The 27527-nt window shown below is 34.8% G+C and overlaps 1 protein-coding gene and 1 long non-coding RNA gene across 6 annotated transcripts in view; one reads left to right on the plus strand and one right to left on the minus strand.

Annotated features, from left to right (window-relative positions):
- Nucleotides 1–27527, plus strand: part of ZNF385B (zinc finger protein 385B) — a 520340-nt gene that overhangs the window by 214230 nt on the left and 278583 nt on the right. The gene's annotated exons all lie outside the window — the stretch shown is intronic.
- Nucleotides 1704–27527, minus strand: part of LOC141562804 (uncharacterized) — a 38539-nt gene continuing 12715 nt past the window's right edge. Inside the window, exons 3-7 of the long non-coding RNA XR_012488256.1 lie at nucleotides 13778–13830; nucleotides 13066–13176; nucleotides 8956–9080; nucleotides 3005–3229; nucleotides 1704–1735 (exon numbers count right to left, since the gene is read on the minus strand). This is a non-coding gene — a long non-coding RNA (uncharacterized LOC141562804). The remainder of the gene's footprint in view (nucleotides 1736–3004; nucleotides 3230–8955; nucleotides 9081–13065; nucleotides 13177–13777; nucleotides 13831–27527) is intronic.

The following is a 27527-nucleotide window of genomic DNA, read 5'->3' on the forward strand; positions in this document are numbered from 1 at the left end:
CTCAACTTCTATTTGTGGCTGCTTTGATGCACTCCATATGGCTTAAAAAATATGGAATTTAGCTTTGACACAACATTTTCTGAAGTTAATTATTCAAAACACTCTTGATTTAGACTTGTTTATTGAGTATTTGCTTTTATTATGTAATAAAATATATAATTATGTATTATAATATATTATATATAATATATATTACATTATATTTACTACATGTATAACTATTATACAATTATGTATAAATTGTATATAATCTATAATGTATAATATATGATATACAATTTCTGAATTCAATGGAAATGAGACCTTACTGAAAACTTAAAATTTAGGAGAACTGACAGGTATGATGAAAAGTCATTCTGAGGATGTGTTTGAATAAAATTGGTAGCCCCAATTAAGCTGACTATTGGTTACTTCCTATTATCCCATATTTTTAGAGGATATTTTAAAATTTTATTTCCCTCTCTACCATAGGTAAAGAATTTACTCATCTTTTCTTATAAGATCATTTGTGTTACAGAATATTGAATATTACAGAATATTGAAGAAGAAGCATAGATAATGCTAATGTTGTTAAGACATTTGAACAGTACAAAATGTTTTTTTTCTCTTGATGAACTTAGGGCAGAATTTAGTCAGGAGGATCTGTGTTCAAATACTCCTTCTCTGAAGCAGCTAGATGGTGCAGTGGATAGAATACTGGCCCTGAATTCAAATGTGATCTCAGACATTTAACACTTACTACATATGTGATCCTGGGCAAGTCACTTAACTCCAATTGTCTCCAAAAAACAAAACAAAACAAAAAATAACCAAATAATTCCTCTGACTGTTTGAGTTATCCCCTCTGAGCCTCTATTTCTTTAATCTGTAAAACTGACATAATGTCATAAGGACCTATTTTACAGGTCAGTTGTATAGCTTAAATAAGGTTATATATGTAAATACTATGTACACATTGAATTATTACATAAATGTATATTGTCATATGGTATATCTTGAAATTAATATGGCCCAAAAATTTCAAAAGGGAACAATATTCTGAACTATTTAGGATTTAAGAGAGACTCTAATGCTGGAAGAGTAAGTGGGAATGATTTGCATTGTATACATATACATTGTATATGTAACCTTCCTTTGAAAGGCAACTATATTAGACCAGGTTTCAGGAAAATCTGAGCTCAAATCTGGTCTTTGATACTTAGTAGCTAGGTAATCTTAGACATGTCAGCCTCTTTCTGCCTCTGTTTACTTAACTGTAAAATGGGAATAATAATAATAGCACCTACCTCACAGAGTTGTTGTGAGGATCAATTGAGATAATATTTGCAAAGGACTGTATATAGTTATTGGCACTTAGTGACTCTTTGCTTCTTTTCCCTTTCTCCTTGAAAGGAATCTCAAGGGATCTTCTAGTTAATCTGCCAATCCCAGGATAGTGATTTACCTCAATAACCCCCAAGAAAGTTATAAACCACATTTCATCATCATTAAGTTTTTGCTGCACACTAATTCATTCCTTATCACAGGGCAGATGTTCTCTCAAATATAGTGGAGAGCAATTTCTTTTTTCATGAGCCATAACATACAACAAAATGGCATAGATTCAAGTTACGTATTATGATCTACTGACAAAATGTACTTTATTCTTGACCAGGAGATATAGGCTCTATTATCAATCCTTTCTCTTTCTTGGCATATTATTCTTTGGTATGTTGGTTTGCTCCTTGATATTCATCTGTAAATTGGAGAAAATAGTACATGATCACATTAATCATAGAATTTCTAAAGGGAACAAGTGTATATAAAAGCTTCAGAAATTTTGACATGCTGTACAAGCAGGTAGGTGGCACATTACATATGGTGCAAGAAGATTTGAGATAGAATCTTGTTTTGGACTCCTACTCGCTGTGTGGGCCTAGACAAATCCCTTGACCTTGATAAACCTCAGGTTCCTCTGTAAAATGGGGAAGAGTCCCACCACAATATGACCTTCGCCAGGTCCTCTCTGGTAGATGATCAAATGAACTGGTTTGTGATCAAATAAAATAACATGTGTAAAACACATTGTTTAAATGTTAGCTATCATTGGCTATTAAGATTACAAATGGAAAGTATTATTAGTATTATAATCTTTGCACACTAAGGGGCTTCAAAGGCAGAGGTAGATGGCACAGTGGCTAGTGTGCTCAGCCTGAAATTAGGAAGACTCCTTTTCCTGAGTTCATATCTGGTCTCAGACACTTAGCAGCTGTGTGAGCCTGGACAAGTCAATTAATCCTAACTTGCTTCTTACAGAAGAAAACTTCCTCTTTTGTAAAATGAGCTGGAGAAGGAAATGGCAAAGCACTCCAGTATCTCTGCAAGGAAATTGAAAATGAGGTCAGGAATAGTCAGACATGACTAAAAAACAACTAAACAAGTCCTCAGTCTGCTCCATTTCAGGATCTCTTCATCCAGCCTCTCTCATCTATAAAAAGACATGGTCATTGTCAGCAAGCTCTATTATTCAATTGTGTCCTATTCCTTGTGACTATGTGGATCACAGCATACCAATGCCATCAATAGAGTTTTCATGGTACAGATACTGGCCAAATCACGTAGCTTTGCCATTTCCTTGTCCAATGGATTAAGGTAAATACAAGTTAAGTGACTTGCCCAGAGTCTCACAACTAGTGTTTGAGGTCACATTTGAACTCAAGATCTTTATGAATCTAGATCTAGTGCTCTATCCTCCAAGCCACCTAGCTGTCCCCCTAACAAGTGTTACTCTTCTATAATAAAGAATTCTGAAACTCTATCACAGTCTCCAGAAATTCCATCTCTTCCTATGCCTTACTTCTTTTAAACCTATCTTCCTCCTACTTATGATCTGCAAACTCAACAAATAATCATCTTAGTTCTGACTGTATTCTCCAGCTTTCCCAGCGTTGAATCCATCCATTCATCAATTTTCCACTGGCCTCTATTCTGAAATCTCTTTCTGCTTTGTTGTGTTGCTACTTACCCCTCAGCAAATTCCAACGTTATGTTACTTCCCCCATTCACCTCCTCTGCTGTTGCTCATATGGTGCTGAACAGAACTAGTGGAGATCACAAGATGCTGGGAGGGGGCTCTTACTTCTTCCTAAAATTATAAAACTTCAGCAAAGGAGGAAGGAAGTAGAAGAGGATGCTTGTTACTTGAGGGTAACAAGAAATTTTAAATGACTAGGGAGCAGGCACTATGGATCTGGAAAAGATTAAAGTAGAAAAATAGAATGTAAGAAATCTTAAAATCTATAAACTCTGTAATTAAAATCTATAATCTACAAAACCTTAATCTATAATTATAATTAATCTATAAGTTTATCATATGTTCTTGAGATAGGTTCCAGAACCTTTTTTCTTCACTCCCCCCTGAAATTTTTACTGATTTATAACTATACTTTTAGGCAAAAGATTAGAACATGTCGTGAGAATCTACCAGTCTGCTCTAAAGCTGATTTTAGCCTCTTTTCTCTCCTCCTCCATATCCTACCTTCTGTACAGTCCCTTTATTTCTAAGCCATATATATTTTTTTAAATGTGTCCAATTTTTATCATTTGATAGGCTTGGTGAGATTGAACTTTAGTGGGAAAGATAATTGCATGTTTGGAAGAAGCAAGAATCCTCAGAGAAAAAAAGGCAGAGAATTTGAAGAGTTTGGAATGAGCTTAAGATATGCAGGTACTTTTGGACATTTGGGATAGAAAGAAGAGGAGAAGCTTCAGAATCTAAAATGAAAGAAGGATACGCAGGAGTTATTTCATTGGACTAAAGCCTGGGAGGTCACAAGGTGGAGGAGTGAGATGAAGGAAGTGTCACAACCAGGAGTGAAGCAGCTGCTGCCTTTGAAACCCAGAATAAGAATCCCGAAAATATCATAGGTCTACAAATAGACAGTGGAAGGCTGTCTCCTATACATGTGAAAAAAGTACAGAAGAGAAATCGAGAGAGTGCAAGCCTGAGAAGGCCATTTTTATCATGACATTTTGTGCTGACTAGAGAGGGATTGGGGAGAGATGGAGGATATTATAGAAAATGAGGATGAAATGTCTTCAATATGATCTCTGAGGATGGGAAAGAAAGGCTGTATATTGGAAAGACTACCCAAAAAAGCCAACTATTTGAATACAGGAAAATCAGAAAAAAAAAGTGACTCCAATATTTCCTTCTTAGAATATTATAAATATTTTCCCACCACACTTCTTCCTCCACCCCCAACCCCACAACTTGTAAATGTCATAGGTTATTCTTCCTCACATGTTTCCACATATAGACTCCTATGGTCTCAAAAATGTTGGTAAAATCTGAGTGTTTTATTGGGGATGTCTCACCAAATTAGCACTACAGCCTTGCTATCAAATATTAATTTTTCCTGCTTTCCTCAAACAATTTGCATAGTAATTTTTCGTTAAACTTTTGGGCTTTGAGTTGTCAGCTTTGCACCATTTCTTGTCAATTTCACACCATAGAGCAGTGAGAAACTGACAGTCAGAGTTATAGAACTGGAGAACAGCATGAACACATGCTAAAAATATATTGTAAAAAGCCAGCACCTTAATTTAGGGCAGTCAGTAAAAGTTCCAAAAATGACCTGCTTATGTATATTTCAATAAGGCAAATTTCTACTTGTATGTGTATGAGTGTGCATATGCATGTGTATGTATGTGTACGCTAAGACACATTTGTATATAAGCTCTATAATTTATCTTAAGATAATTAATTCTAAACTTGGCTGTGTGATACATTATTCCATGTAATGTTATGTAGGGAGAGTGATTGTGGAACCTATATTGCAATTGTGGTTAACCTTTTCAGTAATCGACAGCTTGCTTTGGCTAGAATTCTTTTGACATGTTGCTACAGTTAGGTGTTTATAAATTAGATAATATTGATTAAATACTGTACATTGTAGCTTTAATCAGAGAAATCTTTTTTTGTTAATTTGTTATCTTGAAGCTTTAAAAGATGGGATCTAAGTGACTCTTATTCTGTAAGCCACAATGACTAAAACAATCCCAGAAAAGGATTAATAGGGGAACATTAAATATTTTATGAAAGACAACAAAGAGTAATATGAAGTCATAGAGAAATATATAAGCATATGTGTCTTTATTAAATTATGTATATGTTCCCCTATAATTTCTAGGCATTTAGATGACTACATAATGTATCTATATGTAATACAATATTATATGGTATATGTGTCATATCTAATACATGTTACATACAATATTTTATGTTTTGCAATATCTTTGTATATGTATATTATTATAACTAATATATGTCATTAGATAAAGTAATACATATCACATAATACTGGTTTATTGTATGACATGTCAGTTATATACACTAATGTATACATGTAATCATATCCATAATTAATATATACAATATATAATATATCTGTCTAAACATATAATATTGTATAGTACACATATTACTATGTGTCTCTTCTAGAGAGGTCATCTTCAGTGGGCCTGATGTATATCTTGTCACTAAACCCAGATAACTTTGGAGAGGAGAATGAGATTAATGAGTTTGCACAGCCCTGCCTCACTTAAAGTCAACTTGCAAGTCATGACATCTCCTTCCTGATGTCATGCTTCTCTCTGAGAATGAAGGATGAATAATAACAAATCAGCAATAATTATATAATTATATCATGTATCAATTATATAATTCTAACCTATCTATTGTTATATAATATATTGTCATGTTAAGTATATGATATTACATATTTATGTGATGCCTAAAAATCATAGCTGAATGTGTGTGTGTGTGTGTGTGTGTGTGTGTAAAATGTCTGAAAATTTAAGATTTTTGAAACTTGCTGAATATGAAAAAAACCTACCAGTGACTGTGGAGATGGAGTATATATTCTTAAAATTAGATGTCTTCTTTGGTGAAGACATTTGAGACAAAAAGGAATAACAGAAGTTTAAATTACCCAGACTTTATATGAATCATTGCTTTGTCAAATGTAGTTTTTGTATTATTCAGATTTGAATTAAAGTATCAAAATAGTTGTCAATAGTAAAAACTCACTTTGTTCCAAACAATATTTATGTGTAGTACCTTGGATTTTTCTGCTAGTCTCAGCTTGAGCTCATGTTTGAATAAGAATATTATATACCCCAAGCTTTTGACTGAGCCAGCCTATATGAATTAATAATTTCTAATATATAGCAAGGGATTTTAAAGATTTAATTTCTTTAAGGGTAAATTACACAGTTTTTCAATAGTTAGCGATGATATTAAAAGAGCTCAGGCAGCTTAAGTGTTTTTTGAGAAGGCTAAAAATCAAGAGTATATACATATTTAATTTGAAAATATTTTCTTATGTTGCTCCATCCCTTTGGCAATTACCGATCTTCATAATTAAAAGTGATAAAAGAGTATTTTCATACCAGTTATTCAAGAAGTCTTATAATTCCCTTGTATTTTTGTTTTTGCCAAGAAAAATGAGATTCATTTATAATTCTAAGAAGACATTATCATATAGTGGATTGAGATCTAAAATTGAATCAAAAGAATGAGCTTCAAATACTAACTCGGACACTTGCTAGATAGGTGATCATGGATAACAGTTTTCAGAAGTTCAATGAAAATACTAATAATAGTATTAAAAGCCTTCCAGGGTTATTTGTAAGAAAAATGCTTTGCAAACTGTTGAACTCTACATAAATGTGAGCTATTATTTTGTTATCATCCAATTCATAAAACGCTATGTAGTTGGTATTTGAAAAACATTTTACTAGACTATAAAGACAAAAATGAAAGCATTTCCTGCCATCAAGGATCTAACATTCTATTAAGTAGAAAGAACACATACCAATAAGTCAATAACAAAAGCTTCTAATAGAGAGAAATTACCTAGTGGGGGACTAAGATATCATTCCCTAGGAAGTAATACTTGTGATAAGGCTTGAAATAAGCTAATTATTCAAATATAAATAAAAAAGAGTGTGTTTCTGGCAGAAAAGATAATTTGTGCAAAATAGTAGTTAATTGTAATGTTCTCGCCAAAATGTAATGTTCTCTAGTTGGGTTTTCTTGAGGTCTCTGGGAGCAGCCTTTGTTTCAGTTCAGTAATCACCCACAAGTGTAGCCAGGTGTTAACGTCCAAATCCTTTATTATCCCTTTCAAAGTCTTATCTCCTTCACCTGGAGCTTGATTAGTTTTCTGGAGGCCTTCCAGATCTTGGTTTCAGCGCGAATTGGAGAAGAGTCTGCCACCAAAGTGGTGTGGGATGGGATGAATCTGTCTGAGTCCAAGGTCTTGTGCTCCACCCTTCAGCCTCTAGCCTTCTGTCAGCTTGTCTCTGAATGAACATAGCTGAGTTTGTCCGAGTTTATATGCTCTCTCATCATAGGTGTGAATCTTGTACAACTCTAGTAAGTACCAAGTACATGTACTGAACTAGAGAACTGTTAAGCACCATGCTAAATAACCATTGTCTCTATCAATTCCACTGACTTAAGCACCTTATAAGAATCCTTTGTTTCAAGTTCAGAGTTCTAACCCATAACAGTTATTAAATATAATAATGATAGCTTTTATGTAGCACTTGAATGTTTGCAAAGCACTTTACAAAGTTCATTTTGTCTTCCCAACAATCTTAGAAGATAGGTACTATTTTACAGATGAAAAAACTGAGGCAAACAGAATTTCTGACATTCCTAGGGTCACATTCACAAGTTTGAACTCATCTTCTTGACACCAGATCCAACAATATATCTACTCCATCACCTACACCCATAACCATAGAAGATAGAGTTTCAGAAGTAAGTAAGATATTTTGAGAGGAATGTGAAATTGAGAAAGAAAATAATGGGAATAACCCTGGAAAACTAAGTAGGAGTCAGATCGAAAAAGTGACAAACTGAGGTGTTTATATTATATCCTCACAAAATTTCTTATTTCATGGTCCTTGAACTTTAAAAAATATATACCTTTTTCAGTAATATATTTCAATACTTGCTTTCCTTTATAATCCTATCTATTTTATCCATTTAAAATATTATCTTGAGGCAGTCAATAGGTTTCACTAGGTCTTCAGATAGATTGATGACAACAGAAATATGAAGAACTGATACAAGAAGGAATGGGGAACTGCTAAAGCTTCTTTAGGAGAATATTATATTCAGATCCAGTTAATTCAGCAACTGTATGGAGAAAAACAATGAACTAAAGGATACAGTAGAAGCAGTTTTAGAGATGAGGAAACTGGGGCTCAGAGAGGTAGGTAACTTATATCAGTTCTATAGCGATAAAATGGCTCCATGGTCAGGATTCAGGGTAGGTCCCCCTCTCTCAAAAATCCACTGCCCCTTTTATTACAAGGTGCTTTTTTCACACATGAGCAAAAAAGTATGAGAAAATTATTCAGAAAGTTTTTTAAGGGAATTTAGGTTGTTTAGCTTGAAGAAGTTAGAACTAGAGTCACTTCCTGTGACCTGTTTCAGACTAGTTTCCTGTTCTTTCTTTACAGCACCCCATTTTTGTATGTTGCTATTATATAAATGATTCCTCATCCCCCTATCACCTTCAACATGCCTGGAATGTTCTTCCTCCTCACATCTGCCTCTTAGAATCCCTAGTTTCTTGGAGGATTTAGCACAAGCACCAGCTTCTACATAAAACTGTTCCAAATCCTCCCTCTTCCCCACTTCCCAGTTTGTAGTATCTTTTCCCTCCCGCAATCACTTTATGTCTTATCTGATATGTATTTGTATTTGTGCCTACATATGTGCACATTGCCTCCCCCCAAAAGAATGTTAACTTCTTAAGATGAAGAAGAATTCCCCTTTTTTTCTGCAAATAAGCAATGTATAATAGCACCTGGCACATTAGTGCTTATTTGTCAGCTTGATTTATTGGCTGGTTGATCTTTGTCAAAATGAGACCAAATTAAAAGAAAGAAACTCACATTCAGGAAGGGTTTTCACTGATTAGCAAAGAAGAAGGATCTTCTTGATGATTCCTGAATGTAGTACATCATTCCTGAATGAACCACTGTGGGAATGTGTGAAGCCTCTTTTTCCTGGATACCCCCTAAAAGAAAATAGAAAATTAATCTTTGAAAGGCCATAGTTTGGCAAACTTTGAAGATCCTTGTTCTTCCAAGCCAACATGTACTTACTTAGAATAGTACATGGGTGTTACTCATGCACTCAATTGTGATATACTCGATTGTGATTAAGAGAAAACATATGATTCATCTAAAGAAATAGGAGTAATAGTGATGCTATGAGTAAATGAGTTTAAAAAATTATTAAATACTTTCCTGAATATTGTGTTATAGTTGGAGATATCCCAATAGAAAATTAAGACAATCCTCACTCTTAAGGACCTCACTTTCAAATAGGGGAGACACCACTTATTTAAAGTGTACAATAGAGTGGTAGATGGTATAGCCTGGTGGTCATTATGGGATATAATCTAGTTTTGATGTAGTGAAGAAACATATAATTTTTCCCTTCATTGCGACTAACAAAACCATACTCTGCTAATTCCCGTGAAGAGGTGGATGTCAGCTCCCACAAGTGACAAAAAAGAGAAGGCCTTGACCAAAAATTGGCTCATATTCCCATTTGGACGTAGATGTCATTATAACATGTAGGTCTTAACCCCTTGCTGCCAGGGCCTGTGTCTTCTTGTCATCCACAGCATCTTGCACATATGGGACACTGATAAATGTGTTGGCTTGAACTAAAGGGGAAGTGATTTAGTTAAAGAGTCATCAGTGTGTTTACTGAAATAATCTAACTAGTCTAAAGAATCCATGCCTTTCTATGATTTCTGGGTAATCATATCATGATACACAGATGTCTTAGTAAATGATATAATGCATAAAGAGTATTGTAAACTCTATAATACTTCATTAACATCAGATTAAAGTCTTAACTACAGGGTGGAATTTCATTGTATGATATTTTAATGTGTCCCTGTGGAATATCCCTATGTGTGAAAATTCCTGTTTGTAATGAGGACAATGTAGCTCGGAAATAACATATGTATCTGACCTATCCTATCTCAGGGGTGGAGAGGAGAATCGCAACTTAGAGTACCTCATTTTTTAAAAATTATTTTTCTTTTTTTATTTGTTTTATTTTATTATTTGCTGAGGCAATTGTGATTAAGTGACTTGCCTAGAGTCACATAGGTAGGAAGTCTTAAGTGTCTGAGGCCAGATTTGAACTCGCCTCCTGGCTTCAGGGCTGGTGCTCTATCCACTGCTCCACCTAGCAGCCACCTAGCTGCCTCAAAGCTTTTTAATTATAAAACATATGCATGGGTAATTTTTCAATATTGACCTTGTGTTCCAAATTTTTTCCTCCTTTCCCCCACCCCCTCCCTTAGATGGTAGGCAATCTAATATATGTTAAATGTTAAAATTTATGCTAAATACAATATATGTTTACATATTTATAAATTTATCTTGCTGTGCAAGAAAAATTGGTTCAAGAAGAAATAGTTATTTAGTACCAGTGTATGTCTTGTTTTGTACCAGAAATCTCCATTCTAATTCTGCTACAGTAAAATGCTGTTGGTTAATGTGAAAATATGTTTTGCATAATTTCACATGTATAATCAATATAAAATTGCTGATCTTCCCAAGAAGAAGAGAGGGAATTGTGAACTCAAAACTCTTAGAAATGAATGTTAAATTGTTTTACATGTAATTGGGAAAATTTAACAAAATAAATATGACTATATTTAAATAATAAAATAAAATACTAATCATACATGAATGATTTTGGAAAAGGATTTGTCAATCAGTTTGATGTAAATGGCTGAGGGCCAAATGACCTACTTATGAGACTTGGAATTTTGGCAGCTTTCCTTCCATCTCTGGTGGATATCACACATCTTTTTTAATCTGGCATTTGACAGAGTTTCTCATGCTAGTCTTGTGAGTAAGATGGAGAGGTGTTGGCTGGATTTTGAAACTAATTTAATAGCCAACCTCAGAGTAGGTATTAGTATTTCAATGGCTACTTAGAAGAAAGTTTTGACTGGAGGCTCAGGGATCTAGGCCTTACTATGTAATTTTCAACATTTTTATGAATGAGTTGAATAAAGGAATAGCATGAAGTTCATGTCAGATGTATAAATGGCATAGATGGGAGGTATAGTGAATATATAGTCAAGATCTATAAACATTTTAATAGGCTAAAACATCAAATGGAATCTAATAAAATGAAATTTAATAGAAATAAATGTAAAATACCTACATTTCTGTTTTTTAAAAGCAGTGTCACAAATAAGAGATCAAGGAGATATGGATAAACAGCAATGTATATGAAGATTTCAGAGTTTTAGTGAACTACAAGCCATAGATATATAAATATTCAACCACCAGATCTTAGGAGGAAAATAATGTACATTTTCTCTATCACTTTCTTAAGTCAAGAAATCAACAAAACAATAAATCAAGTCCAGATTAATAACATTGGCCAATTTTCTGGAAAATAAAAATGTCATGCTGGAAACAGTTTGAGCTGGCTTAGGCATACCTCTGCTTACAAGCCCAGTATAAGTCATGAGTGTGATTTTGTTGCTGCTGTCATGGTAGTTGTTCCATGGTAGTTGCTTGATTTCATTGGCTTAGGGAAGTCTCAATGAGAAAACTCTCTCTGGTAAAACAGATCAACAACTATTTTACAACTTACTATCTTAGGAAGAATGGTAATGCGATTCAAATCTTCATTAAGATTGTATAGGATAGTGACTGAGACTATGGAGGAAATGATCCCACACCATTCTACCATGACCAGAAGAGATCTGGGATATTGTATTCAGTTCCACATTCCTTGTTTTAGAGAAGATATTGATAATAAATAATAAGATCATTCAGGGTGATGAAAAGTATCATTTTAAGAATCAAGTGTTTTTTTCTCTGCTCATCTTCAAGAGAGTTCAATAAACTTGTGTGACACTAGGTAACAGGCCAATTCAAAGCAAGATCATATTTGTATATATTCTTATTCTATGGATTTTCCCAATCCTACATTGATCTTTTTTCAAATGTTCATTAAGTCACCTTTTACAGTCACCTTTTAAGTAGATCAAATAAAGAAGAGGCAAGAAAGTTGGATTGGGGCATTCAGAAAAATTTTGGAAGGCTTGGAAATCACAAATATAAGAAGTATCCAGATCATCATGTGATGGAATATAAATATGATATGACAGAAAAATTCTATACTCTATGCATGATTTTGACAGAAGGGGTATATTAATTGAACATATTTCTTCAGAACTAAGACTTCAGGGATGGACAAAAGATAATGCTTTTATAAAAAAAACTTTTTGGAGCAATGTTTTGGTTCTCAAAATGAATAATTTTTGTAACTAATGTATTTTTTATTGTGCTACTAATTGTTTAAGTTCTTAGACTGAATATATTCAAGATGTTGAGACAAAGTAAGTTAATGGTCATTTCTTCAAATACAGCAATTTTCAAGGAAAAATATGTATGTGAGCAAATATAGTCAGTTTTTGGTCCACAACATCAAATCTATATTATAACTAATGTACTTTGAAATACCTTTATTTTATTTAATATTCTTATCATTCCTTGCTTTGTGTTGCATGGTAGACCAAGACAAAAGTATTCGACAGCATTGCAAAGCAAAAACAATACAAGCATGTAATTTAAAATCCTTTATGAAATAAGAAACAAATGCAAAACTTAATAATTTTTTCATAGCACAAAATAAGGTGGCTTTGCATAATAAAATCAATCTTCTTACATTAACTGTTTATATTATCTAGTAATAATTTGCTCTGCATTGAAAGAGAAAAAAGTACCTGAGAATTTTAGGAGAGAAGATAGGCAGGAATACAGGACGGTAGAAAGGCAGGCAGACAAGATAGAATGAAAGAAGGAAAAAAGAGAGAGGAAAAAAGGAGGAAGGGAGCAGAAAAGAAAGGGAAGAAAGAAGGAATGAAGGAAAGAAGCAAGGAAGAAGGAAAGGAAGGAAGCAAGGAGAGAAGGGAGAAAAAATATCTCTTAAGGGCCTATTCTCTGCAGTACCTTATTTTGAAGAGAGATGCTGACTTATGATTTCTTCAGGATAAAGAACTTCTTCCACCAATTCACATAAGTAACTGAATAGCTTTGGAACTTATACTCTTGGAGGGATACCTGGTACAATGAGAGGTTAACAACTGTGGTTACATAGCTGGTATGTCAGAAGCAGAGTTTGGTCCCAGTTCTTCCTGAATCTAAGAATGGCCCCTTATTCATTTTGCAGTACTGATTCTGAACCCTTCCCTAGAGAAATTACTATTATTATTTTCATCCCATTTCTGATACTAATTGATTTGTCATCATTCTTAATTTTAAGGTCAAGGTGGTAAATATGTGTTCATAATTATTCAACAATTAACTTTGTATACATCACATGATAAAATTTATAGCATTTGAAGGAGATAGCATCTAGATGAATCCTTACCTTTCCCCAGTGAGAAAACTGAGACTTGAAGCAGTTAAGTGATTTGTTCAACTTCTTATGCATAGTTATAGACAGAACTTAAGTGTACCAATTTTCAGTTCAGTATCCACTGTAAATAATTTTTCATTTTATTTTTGTATTTTTAAAAACTAGCTTTTTAAAAAGACAACAAGTTATTTACCCAATTTCAACTTTTGAGGTTTAATTTAAGAATTAATGACTATGGCCGGACAATATAAAAAAGAAATCTAAAACAAAACTCATCCCATTTCAGAAGAAGAAAAGATATACCTATGGACCTTCTTCAGAGAAAAGTTGTTTCAGATTTTTCCAGTGAGAAGAAGCTGGAAGTGGGAGGAAAGCAGTGTTAATATGGAATTATCATCATAATTTTATCTTAAAACAGTCAAGAATAAATTGTATTTTTAAGGAGGTGGGGTTGGAACAGGAGAGGAATGTCAGGCAATGGTATAGAAGTGTTTGAGTGGAACTGGAATTATCAAGTCATAGATAAGAAATTCTAACAGTTCCTGGAAAACTTGAGCAGAGCAGAGCCCTAACAGGAATGGTCTGAGAGTCTCTGGTTGTCAGTGAGGAAATGAAACTAAAGGTCTGGAATCTAGAATCTCATCCAAAGGGAACAACTATTCCCTGACTTTTTCACTTCAACTTAAGACATAACTATATGTTAAAGTGCATGAGAACCTCCACTTGGCTTTAGGGATTCTGCTATGAGAATTCCACAGAAGACAAGATTTTTATAATGAACTTGTTATTGTACTTTACTGTCTTGGATGAATCCAAGATAGCCTCACCTATATTAAAGTTCATGCTATGGAAAATTTGATTATAACAAATTGCAGTGTTTTTCTGACCACTGGCAGTAAAGTGGAAAGCCCCTACCCTGTCCTTTCTCCCCAAATAAGAATCATTTTTAAAACATTCCTGTCAGATAATTGTTTAACCTCCTCCAGTGATAGGGAATTACTGTTTTTTCAAGCAGTCCCTTTTATTGTTGGGATACTACAAATTTTAGATTATTTAATTGAAATCTGCTTCTCTGGAACTTTAATCCATTCTTCTTGGTATTTCCTTCTAAAGTCACAGATAAAATTGGTAGCTTCTCAGTCAAAATACAGATTATGTTTTTTATCTTTCTTTTTATGTATTTTTCTCTAAGCATTGCATACCTTTATATTTCCTCACTTTCACTTGCTTTCTTAAACTTTCTACCTACCATGTTTTGAAAAATATTTACTAGGAACAGAAAATCAGCATAGTGGATAGACCACCAGCTGGAGTCAGGAAGACTTGAATTAAAATCTTACCTCAGACTCTCAGCATCTATTAGCTTTGTGATCTTGAGCAAGTCATTTAACCCTGATTGCCTCACAAAACAAGTATTTTTTAACTTTTATATCAGTGTTTAAATTTTTTATTTTCCTCTTACTTTTTCATATACTTAAATTTCATTCTTAATTCCTCAAAATAGCAATATAAATGCTATTTTATTTTTCTCAGATGTTCCCCACTGGTTGTTCTAAAACACTTTCTTACTTTTTTCCAGCCTTGCAACAATATAATCTATTAAATAGTAAAGTAGGAAAGATGAGTATCTAGTGTTTTATCTAAGAGTTCTATTTTTCCCTTCACATCTCTGTCATTACTCAGAAAAGGAACTCAAGAGAATTTCCAGTATACCCCTCTTATTTTCCAGATGGGAAAAAATGGACCCAAACTGTGGTCATATATAAGTAATAAACACATGTTGAGGGATTTGGACACAGCTCCTCCAATGGACCATAATGTCATATGTTATCTATCTGAATAACCTGATGATGAGTGGGGAAAGAGAAATTTCATCAAGACGTGATTGAGAATGAGAAACTACAAGGATTGAGGGATGGCATTTGTAAATACATAGAGATAGGAAGGAGATCATTTTGGAGTTCAAATTTATATGCCTGTTCTTCCTTATATAAAGGGTTCTGATTTGTGACTGACTTGTTATGTCATAAGTAAATAGAAAGAGAGATTGATATGCTGTTTTATGTAGATAGAAATAAATATAGAGATAGTTTTATATGTAGATATAGAATTTTATAGATATACAAACAGTTTATATAGAGATAGATAGAGATACATACAGTTGAGTATGCCAGTATTTCTCCAGGGGTTATTTAGCACTTCCACAGAAAAAGGAATTTGTTAGCCTATAAGATGTTTTGTGGAAACAGAGACCAGATATTATTATGAGTAAAAAGGCTGTTATTAGTATTCAAATAACATGTGACCACTGAAAGGAAGGTTAGGAAAAAGGCTAAGTAGTATTGGTTTTAATTGCAATATTGGTTTTATATTAGAATTTCACCCTTATTAGTAATTCTGCTTTGTGACACACACATACACTTGTACATATAAGAACTTCATCTTTGTCATAAAACAGGTAAGGATAAAATGTCTAGTAATCCTATTGGATTATTTACTCCACAATCATTGTCATGGTAGTAGTTGCTGTTATTGATGATGATGTTATGAATTCATTTACAAAGAATTCCTTAAGACAGGTAAGACAGGGTCCCAACTAATATACTTAGCATTGTAGGTGTTTCTGCTTTGGAGCTAAGAGATTTTAATATGTATGAAAAAATGTGCTGATGTCAATTATGCAATCAAATGTTCTTCTAAAAGCCTATAATACCTAGAGTGGCAGAGCTGAATGCCACAGGATCTTTTTGAAATGTATTCATGCTCCAGGTATACTTAGGATTGTCCTGCTTTCATAGAGTTGTACCATACTTCCTCTTACCTTTTAGTCTATTCATCACATGGAAATGATTTTTAAAAGAAACTTCAATCTTCTTACCAGATATTTGGAAAATTATGATATAACAATTTTTTAAATCTCAGAATATGATGAAACATTTTTGTATGGGAAAAAATGGCCTTGAGAAGAAGAAAACATCTTAGTAGAAGAAAAGAATGTTAGGAAAGTTTTAGCCTGGCCACATTTGATGAAGAAATTATCAGAAGACATCAGACTATGCTTAGCACAGAGTTTCTATTAATAATAATTCTTCTTGCCATTTTGAATTTTCTTTAGAGTGGACAGCTTGAGAGAGAAGCCCATCTTTTATTTATTGTCATCAATGTGGTGGGAAACTTTTTTTTTAAATTTTAAACTTTTGTTAGTATCTCATAGTAGCAAAAGGCATCTGCCAAGAAGGCCCAAAATTCCAGAGCTTTGGGATTAATATTTGGAAAATTAATGAGATAAAAATGATTTTGTCCAAGCTAAGTCATTTTTAAAATGAGGTTAGTTCGGTTTTGTTATATAGATAATGCTGAGTAAGATAAAAGAATACTAGACTTAAAAGTTGAAAAATCTTGTTCAGATCTTGGCATTGTCATTTAATCTCTGGAGGACCTCAGATAAGTGACTCAAACTCTTTGAGTCCCTCCATAATATCAGGTTATTTGACTGGATGCTTTCTAAGGCAGATGCTAAATCCAATAATTTTTTCTTATGTTATGAATTCCTAGTACTGTCAATAGTAGTTCTAGAGATGGCAACAGGAAGCAAGGTCAGTTGGTCTTGTTGCAATGCATAGTACTAAGTGAGATTTTATTTCAGAACTTTATCATTCCTAGGTCATCAATGCATGTTATAGACTGAGCTGAGTAACAGCAAGGGCCATTACCCTTGCTATTACCCATTACCAGGCCATGAGTCATGGTATCACAATGACACCACAACAGAGCCTCCCCAAGACCAACATCACAATTAGGACATACCATTTATCCTCTTCTTTAATACCCTTCTTACTGGTCAAATGTTATTTGTACACTAATAATATCCTTTCTACTCCTAATAATCTCTGGTCTCTCTTTCCACAGAGCTTTTTATAGGTAACAGACTTCCCTTTTCCCTGGAAGTGCTAAATAATCTCTGGAAATGCTCCATTTTGGCATATTCAACTGTTACTTCTACTTCTACAGTGAAAATAGAGGAAGCCATTTGCTATGTAAGACTATAAATGTCAGAACCTCCAAAATTTCCCACTTTGCAGTCCTGTCCTATTCCCTAGCCCCCAAATGGTGATGTGCAGTATGCAAAGAAAGAGAGGAAGTTTAACTGATATAACTATTACTTTTAAGTAGTATATAATCTAGCAAGGTGAAGTTGGAAACTCTGTGAATAACCATAACAAATGATAATTATATGAAAGTTATCTTAGTTTAAGTGGGAGATATTATTAGATATTCTGGGGTTCAGGGAAATGGGACAAAAGACTATTTCATTTCTAATCTGGTGGGCTCATAAGAACTATGTGCTGATTTAAAGAATGGTACAAGTGGCAGCTAGGTGACGTAGTGGATAGAGCACCAGCCCTGAATTCAGGAGGACCCGAGTTCAAATCTGATCTCAGACACTTAACACTTCCTAGCTGTGTGACCCTGGGCAAGTCACTTAACCCCAGCCTCAGGGGGAAAAAAAAAGAATGGTACACACAAATTACAACTACATAAGTGAATGAGAGCGGATGGACAAAGAGTTCTAGTAGAGACTGAGAATGACTGAAAAATTATCTTTTATTTATTTGAATTAATCTAATTTATATTGACATTCAATAGAATATTTTAATAAGGATAGAACTTAAACCTATGATTTCATTGGCATAGGGTATACCCAAGCAAAGAAAATCTCTCTATCAATGTAGGTTGAGACCCTTGCTAATTAGAGACGCTCTAAAAGCTCTGAGAAGTGAATCAGAACTTGAATGTATTTGCTGGCTTGAAGGCAGGATCTCTACTGCACTTTGCTGTCTTTTCTTTGGTATATGAAAAGCAAAGTGAATTATATGGCATTCCCCTCCCCCCTGACCCTCAATACAATTTCTGCCTCTCAAAAAACAGCCTTATAAACACCTTTGTATAGAAATTTTACTGTTCACCTTATGCTGTTGTTTTTTGGAAAGGAAATGGGTAGAGCCTAAAATATGTAACTGACTAGACCATCAACAAGTATGCACAAAATAAATGAAGTTAATGTTCTACATTATTATCTGTTTAGTGTTTCTGACTTTTATGGTATGAATATTTTCAATATTCAGAAGATGAAACTGTCAGTGATTATTATAAACAGTGGTGTCAGGACCCAAAATGTAGGACTTTCTATCATAATGTTTTCTCTCCAATTAATTTAATTCCAATTTTTAAAAGTACATCCCTTAAAGCTCTCTCCTTCAATCTTTAAATTACTTCCTAACCTGTCAGTAATATCTGGAAAATTCAAATTATTGCTTCTTTAAATAAAACGATAATATATAAATATAGAAGTAAAAGTTAAACTTACAATACAACAGAGCAAAGGCTAAAATTCTAGCAAGTTAATATTTGAATAAACTGGAGCTGATGTTAGAAGGATGTGCTTGAGAAGCATTGGCATTATTGGAAAAAGACCCAGAAGGGCAATGTCTTGATTTTATTTTAATCTTGATGACCTTGTAGTTTGAGTTAATGGTTTTTTAGCCTGACTGAAAAGTCAAGATGACTTTTTTATTGACTTGAATCAGAGAGAGAAGAATATTCAAAGTTGCATTAGATTAAATTGCAGGTCTGATACAAAATGAAATGCTTTTATGAGCTTGCTTTTTTCCCCCTCCAATTCCATATCATTCCAGTTTAATGGCATAGTAACTATATAACTGGAACCTACCAGCTACAGTTATAAATATTTATCATTCATTTTAGGTAATATGTTTTATAGGTCCTTTTAATGAAGAAAGCAATTGCTCTTAATGCAGAAATAGTTCTTCAGTGTGTATAAATTGACTCTGGGGCTTATCTGGCACCATAGAAATCTTGGTTCTCTCGACATTTGAAAACTTTCATGAGATTTTCAAGCCAAAAAGAACTTGATTTTTCTGAAAGACATTTCAGTATGTATGGCATTTCAATTTTAAGTCATCTCATGCTTTTTTTGCAGCTTTCATCCCTTGTTACTGTTTGTCCTGGTGCCAGAGCCACAAGTTCAATCATCAAGAGTCATGTTGCTAAGAAAATTCTCTTTCTATCAGTATATGGACATATTCTTAAGCATTCAAACTTGGGATTACCCTTGAGACAGGCTCTGGCATTGGCATTGCTAAGGAACATTCTCTTCCTCTAATATGGTTAGGGTTCAGAAATATTTTCTAAGAAGTCTTGCCTTGGACAGCACATCTGTGCTTCTCCCATAAGACAGCTATTAATGGTTTATGAAGAATGAAACTACAACACCAAAACCAATTTTCTATATCCTTGGGTTCTATTCAGAAGAAAAGTGAAGGGGAAACGGTAAGAATGAGTTAAAAATTGAATATTTTACATGTCACATACAAAAGGTATCTTCTCCACAAAAGATTTATCCATCCTCCCAAACTCTGAGCTAATCAGTTCATCTTTAGTGAAACCCTCTCTAGCAAAATGGCAAGATAAAGCTCTATACCAATAAAATTAATCTGAAACAATCACTGCTTTTGCTCTCTGTTTAGGAAATGTTTTGTTAGATAGAAGTATATGACTATGATAAGCAGTGCCATGTTATTTGATTATTTTTGTTCAAATGAATATTAAACATTAGCATCTACACCCTGTTGTCTGTGACATTTGAGAACATCAAGATAGCATAGTGAGTTTCTCAACATTCTTACTACTTGAGGCAGCATGGTGCAGTAAAGGAAGAACAGTTTTGTTTCATTTTTGTTTTTTGTTTTTTAAAGAGCAAGAAAAAGGAGTTTGCTGCTGCTCCCTAAATTTCATTCTGATTTTTAAATCTCACCTTATCCTAGGGCTTCTGGGAAATCCAAGACTCTCTCTACTTCATTCAGCATCTGCTACCAGGATGGCAACTTCTTCAGTCTACACATCTAAACTGATGATTTATCTGGCCTACTTTGGAAAATAGCTTTCCCAGTCATTTTTTATATTGCTTTTTAATATTCTTTTGGGAATACCCTCCATTTCCCCTTCCCTCTTTATTCCTCCCTTTCCCATCCTTCCCCTTTTCTTTACTTCCTTCCCCCATCTCTCCCTCTCCGCAAGGGTCTCTCTCCTCACTTTGTTGTTAGGATTACTAAGTGAGAACTCAGGTTGTCTGGAGGGTGACAAGGTGAGAATTCAGGTTTTCTGGACAATTATAAGGTGAGAACTCAGGTTGACTTGATAAGAGGGGGCAAGCTCATTGGCTGAGGTGGTTCTTCCCAGAAGCCCTTGCATTATCCCACGCCCATTCTCTGGGAGAATAAAAGAGAGGACAGCACTGGGCGCAGGGCAGATCGGCCTGGAGAAGGATAAGAGCTGGAGGAGATTCAGAGCCAGGATTCAAGAAGAAAGACTCTCTGCATTACATCAGGCCTGACGGGGCTCTCTGCAGGAAGGGAAGTCACTTCTAAGGACAAGAGTTAACAGCAACTGCCTGGAGACAACGGTTCACTACAGGAAGAAGAATCTGTCGGAGAGATTTGAGTAGAAGACACAGCAGATCTCTTCCCAGAGAGCGATCCAGCAGCTTCTGGAGACGATAGCTCTCTACATTTGGCGTCCACACGTGGGGCAAGGACTTTTACTTATCCTGACAAGAGGAGCTAGACCAGACCTTTGCAATTTGGCGCCCGAACAGGGACAGACACAGTCCTGATTCCAGTGGAAAAGCTTCCAATCTAGATCTCAGTCTCTCTGACCCAGAACCGTGAGTAACGAGGAAACTTTGTTAAAGATTAAGTGAGCGTGCTAATAGATAAATAAGGAACTTAACTTGTTAAGGGCTAAACCAGGAATCTCTTATAGCTGAAATGGGGCAGATGTTAGCTATATTCAATCCCTGGACCTCAGCCGACTCAACCTCAGCCCCAGACGCAACCTCAGCTCCATTCAGGAGTGGTACTATAGAGAGTATAATCAAGATAATTGAGGAGCAGAGTTTACTTGTAACCTGGGTACAGATTGCTAAACTCTTGGCTGCATTAAGACGCACATCCCCTTGGTTCTTAGAGGAAGAAAAGATAGATGTAGATAAATGGAAGCTAGTGGGATATGAAATGAAAGAATTTCAAGCAAAAAATGGGCCTCGTTCAATTTCTGCAGAAGTATTTTATATCTACAACATAGTTCAATTAGCCTTAAACTATCAAGCAAGTTGTAGGAGAAGGAAAAGTTCTAAAAATGAACAGAGGAGGAAGTGTGAGGAAAAAAGGAAAGATCAAGATCTTTCCCTAGAGCAAGAGGATTTAAATGAGGAATTATGGTATGATTCTCTTGAAGAAGCTTCAACCCTGCCTAGAGAACAGATTATTGACAGGCCCACATCAACCCCACCTTCAGAGATGGAGGAAGAAAGAGGGGAAGAGGCAGAAACACAAACAGAATTGCCTGTGAAGAAGCCTAAGCCTATGACAAGATTAGAAAAAGCATTGGTTAAAGCTAAGAGAGAAGGACAGGATATAAGTGATTTTATACATGCATATCCTGTGATTGAAAATACTGACTCTGTAGGTAAAAAAAGGAGAAGATATGCACCTTTAGATTTGAATACAATTAAGGATTTGAAAAAAGGTTGTACCCTTTATGGGGCTACATCAGCTTATGTCAAAATGTTACTAGATGGTTTGTCTTATGAAGTCCTAACCCCGAATGATTGGAAATCCATAGCAAGGACATGTCTGGAACCTGGAGAAAATTTATTATGGCTTGCGGAATTTCATGAATTATGTAAAATTCAAGTCAGATGCAATTTGGAAATAGGAGTTAACACACAATTCACTTTTGAGCACTTAGCTGGTGAAGGTCAGTATGGAGAGAATTCGGAACAGATTAATTATACCATGACAATATATGAACAAATTGCTAAGGCTGCAATAAAAGCTTGGGGTGTCCTTCCTGGACAGAAAGATCGTGGAGAGGCTTTTACTAAAATACAGCAAGGTCCCAATGAACCTTTTGCAGATTTTGTGGGACGTTTGCAAACTGCTGTCAAAAGAACTATTGGAGAAAATTCAGCTACAGAAATAATGACCAGACATCTGGCTAAGGAAAATGCCAATGAGATTTGCAAAAGAATTATATGGGGATTAGACAAAGATGCTCCTTTAGAGGAGATCATAAGACGCTGTGCTACAGTGGGAACAAATGCTTTTTACACCCGGACAATGATGAATGTGGAAAGACAGGGTCCCTCCTGGCAAGGGACTTCTAGAGAAACTCGGCGATGTTTTCAATGTGGAAAAATTGGACATCTAAGAGCTCAGTGTAGGTATGGAGATACAGTGAGAAGACAGGGTGAGAGAAGACCTAAAACCCCATGTCCAAAATGCAACAGAGGACTCCATTGGGCATCAGAGTGTAAACTAATTCAGGGAAATAGGATGAGGGGCCCAGATCCAGGGCCCCAGGCAAAAAAGACTTGGGGCATGATGGCAGCTGATGTTACACCTAAAGAGCCTTTAGAAGGTCAGGACTCTGATTTGATCAACCAGCAGAAAAGTAATCACATGGTAGAAAGGGATTACCTGATAAGTGAGCCAAAAGGCAATCAGATTGCAAAAATGGATTACACTTGGGGAGAATACAGGCCTTTTAAACCAACAGGGCTGTGTCCAGTGCAAACAATTCCAATGTAATTGCCAGATGATGAGAAGAGATTTAGAAAGTGGTAAATAGAAGGTAATTAGATAGGTTAACTGCTTGGGAGAGAGGGTTTGCTTGTATTTCTTCAGCAGGAGAAGGAATCAAATGGGTGCCAACGAGTCATATTCGCCTTGTCCACCAGAGAGAGACAGAAAAAGAGAAAGACCTCAAAATAAAGGAGAAGATCTAAGAAACATCTGACACTGAAAGATCATGGATAATAAGAAGACTGTTAAAGAACTTTAAAAACCAGCAGGAATCATTGGACTTCCTCACACAAGATGAGACTAATGGACAATGGACTTATGGACATTTATAAATTTTCAATTTATGATTATTTGATTATGATTATGTTATATACTTCTAGCATGTGTTATGTTACTATGTTACTATGTGCTTATGTAATTCATGTAATTATCTGTAATACTTCCCATATTGATGGATTTATGTTTCAAGGTCATTTATGTAATTATCTGTAATACTTCCCATATTGATGGATTTATGTTTCAAGGTCATGACTGTCCTATGTTCTAAATCAAAAGAAAGGGGGAGATGTTAGGATTACTAAGTGAGAACTCAGGTTGTCTGGAGGGTGACAAGGTGAGAATTCAGGTTTTCTGGACAATTATAAGGTGAGAACTCAGGTTGACTTGATAAGAGGGGGCAAGCTCATTGGCTGAGGTGGTTCTTCCCAGAAGCCCTTGCATTATCCCACGCCCATTCTCTGGGAGAATAAAAGAGAGGACAGCACTGGGCGCAGGGCAGATCGGCCTGGAGAAGGATAAGAGCTGGAGGAGATTCAGAGCCAGGATTCAAGAAGAAAGACTCTCTGCATTACATCAGGCCTGACGGGGCTCTCTGCAGGAAGGGAAGTCACTTCTAAGGACAAGAGTTAACAGCAACTGCCTGGAGACAACGGTTCACTACAGGAAGAAGAATCTGTCGGAGAGATTTGAGTAGAAGACACAGCAGATCTCTTCCCAGAGAGCGATCCAGCAGCTTCTGGAGACGATAGCTCTCTACATTTGGCGTCCACACGTGGGGCAAGGACTTTTACTTATCCTGACAAGAGGAGCTAGACCAGACCTTTGCACTTTGTATCTCCCAATCTCTCCCATACTACCCTCCTCTCTTCTTCCCTCTTTCCCCACTCCACTTCTCTCAATCCTCTCTCCTCCTCCCCTTCCCTTTTTCTCCAACTTCTTCCCCATCACTTCACTCTTCCCATTCTCTTAATTTGCTACCTCTTCTTTCCTTATCTTTCTCCCTCTTTCTCTTCTATTCTTTCTCTCCTCCCCTTTCTTTGCTTCTTTAATTATCTTTCTGCCTCCCTTCTCCTTTCTCATTTGAACTAGACATCTTCTTGCATAACAATATCTTATAACAATAACTTTTAACCTCAGTTGGTATTACTTTATCCCCATTGTCCTAATCTAGTGGTTTAGTAGAAAGCAATGGGATTAAAGAGACCGATTCCATGAATCACAACTCTTTTGTTCAAAAGTATTTTGTTATTGTTGTGTGATCCTAGGCAAGTCACTTATTTCCTGGGCCTTAATTTCTTAATTTGTAAACAAAGCAGTTTAGATTAGCTCTGGTTCTTTCCTTCTCAGTATGATTATAAATATGATATTATATTTTGCCAGCTATCAAGCTCCCTATGATATTGGTGGCAATGCACAAATTGCTCTAAGTATGGAGTCAAAGGACCTGGATTCAAATTTTATCTCTGATTAGCTTCTCTGAGCTTCAACTTCCCCATCTCACCAATGAGTGGCTTAGAATACATGGTCTCTGAAGTTTCTTTCCAGCTCTATCCACAGTCTATCCTATCCACACTCTATCATATCCACAATCCTATAAAATATAAACCATTATTGTTATGGAATGCTTTTTAACTCACATTTCCAAAGTAGTAGTAATAGATTTGCATTGAGCTATTCCCATTGTCTTGTAATAACAATGTCTCTTGGAGATACTGTCTGGGGTTATGAGTGAACATCTTTAAGTGGAAAATATGAAGCTTAACTTTTTCATACTGGTCTTAGTACCAACAACTAGCATCAGCTTCTAACAAAGTGAGTTAACCATTTAACTTCATATAAATCACAAAGTCATATTTTGAAGGACATCTAAATGTAAATAAAATAACCTTTCTAGGAAGGAGACATCTAGTGGCTCAGTGAATAGAGTGCCTGGCCTTACTTCAAATTCTGCCTCAGACACTTAGTAGCTATATGACCTGGGGCAAGTCACTCAACCCTGTTTGCTTCAATTTCCTCATCCATAAAATTAGCTGAAGAAGAAAAATGGCAAACTCCTCCAGTATGTTTGCCAAGAAAATCTCAAATGGGGCCACCAAGAGAGTATAACTGAATAATAACAACAGTGAAGAACAGACTAGATGAAGTAAACTAATAAAAAGATTGACCCAAGGTTTACATAGAATTTAATTTGTAAAATTTTTTTTGGAAGCAGAAACAAGCTTGTAGATCCAAAACATTTAAATAATAGTCATATATTCTTCGTTTCAAATCTTACCATTTACCGCTATTGTTTATTAAATGCTAGTGACATGATGGTGTTCTATACAGTATATTCAATGTGACTTTTACTAACTTTTTATATTAACTGAATTTTCTCCTTAAGGAATATTAATATACTTGCATTTTTCATAACATGCCTGTAATAGAAATATTGAGTAATATTTATATAGCTATTTCAACAACTTAATGAACATACTTCCGTAACAATCCAGTTGACTTTTTCTCATTCTTTGGGCTGTGAGAGGCTCTGAGAACTACCATTAATGCATATTTGTCATTTGTTGTATACCAACTGCAAGACTGATGTCGTGTTTGTCAATATAAAGATTTTTTTAAAAATGAAATCCTTTTATGGAAAAAAATTGTAGGGGCAAATCATAATGGTATGTTTGTATGTGGCTCTGAAGTCTAATCATTTACTTATTCCGAGTGATATTTGATATAAGGTAAGTTATTACTTTGTACTTAACTAATTTTTAATTATTTATATTTATTCACTTCATTTTTATGCTTACTATATTTATATCTGTTCTCATCTTCTCCATTAGGATATAAGCTCTTTGTAAGTGAGGATTTCTAGCCCTGGGACCTAGCCCAGCATCTGACAAATCATAAACCCTTAATAAATACTTTTTGACTCATTTATTAATACAACTTTACTGGCTCTAGAAGCTCTATTTTAAAAAATGCATTTTATCATTTATAATAATACTGGGAATTTTTGTTTGGTTTTCTCTCCTGTCTAGCGTAATCATAAAGCTTTATATCTTTTACATAAATTTTCATTAGCATATAAAGTTTTTGCTAATTTTGTTTCTATTTTTAAACTTTTGCTTTTTAGTTTACCCTCAAACTTGAACTGCTCATATTTTTAAGGACATTTTCTTCTTGAAGCATATGTGATATACTTTTTTTTGTTCATATCTTACTTTCATGTTTTGTTTTACAGCAGATTTTCATTTTGATACTTATTTAGCCAAAGTATATTATTAATTAAGAAAACTCAGTTATCCCATAAATATGTTATACTTGTCCATTTTTTTTTACCAAAATGATCACTTTTGGCCCCTGAATTTTACCAGTTTTATAGTCACTGATTCATAAAGTATGCCTGACACTTCATCATTCTCTGGACAGAGCATAAATGTCAAGAGATTTGGAGAATATATTTTTTGCTTTGAATTGTTCTTATTAGTCAATTAATTTTTTAAAATGTACTTTTGGAAGCTAAATTTTTAAATTACTTAAGAATACTCTATATTCCAGAAGTAACTCCTCATTGTTTCATTTCCCTGACCTCTCCATTTTACAAAGGAGTCAACTTGGTCAGTATGGAATACTATAGCCTTGTACCAGATTTGAGGCCATAGATTCACCATTCTTTATTACTAATTAGAGTAAGGAAGAAAATTGGAAAGATAGTCTACTTTCTGCCCCTTGCCTTACTGTGCTTTATTTCATTTGGTTCCAATGACATGCTGAGAAGAGATTTTTTCAATTTGATCCTACCAAAATACAAGACCAGGCTCTAATGTAATTACTTAATGATACAAATAAGAATACTATAAACTAAACTTTGACATGAACAATGATGTGGGCTTCTCTACTCCTCAAATGAGAAAGAAGAGTGAGCAAGAGACATAGAAAAGAAGTTAATGGTGAGGGAAGAGAGAAGGATGAGCAGGGTTGGTGAATATTATAAAATCAAGATCTAATATTTAACGATGAGAAGTACTTGCTTTTAATTTGGAAATTGATAATCAGTTACTGAGACTCTCTGAATAAAGAAGTTGCATGTTTGGAGAGGCAAATTAGATGAAGAGAGATAT

The sequence above is a fragment of the Sminthopsis crassicaudata genome, chromosome 3 (assembly GCF_048593235.1).
Source record: "Sminthopsis crassicaudata isolate SCR6 chromosome 3, ASM4859323v1, whole genome shotgun sequence".
Lineage (NCBI taxonomy): Eukaryota > Metazoa > Chordata > Mammalia > Dasyuromorphia > Dasyuridae > Sminthopsis > Sminthopsis crassicaudata.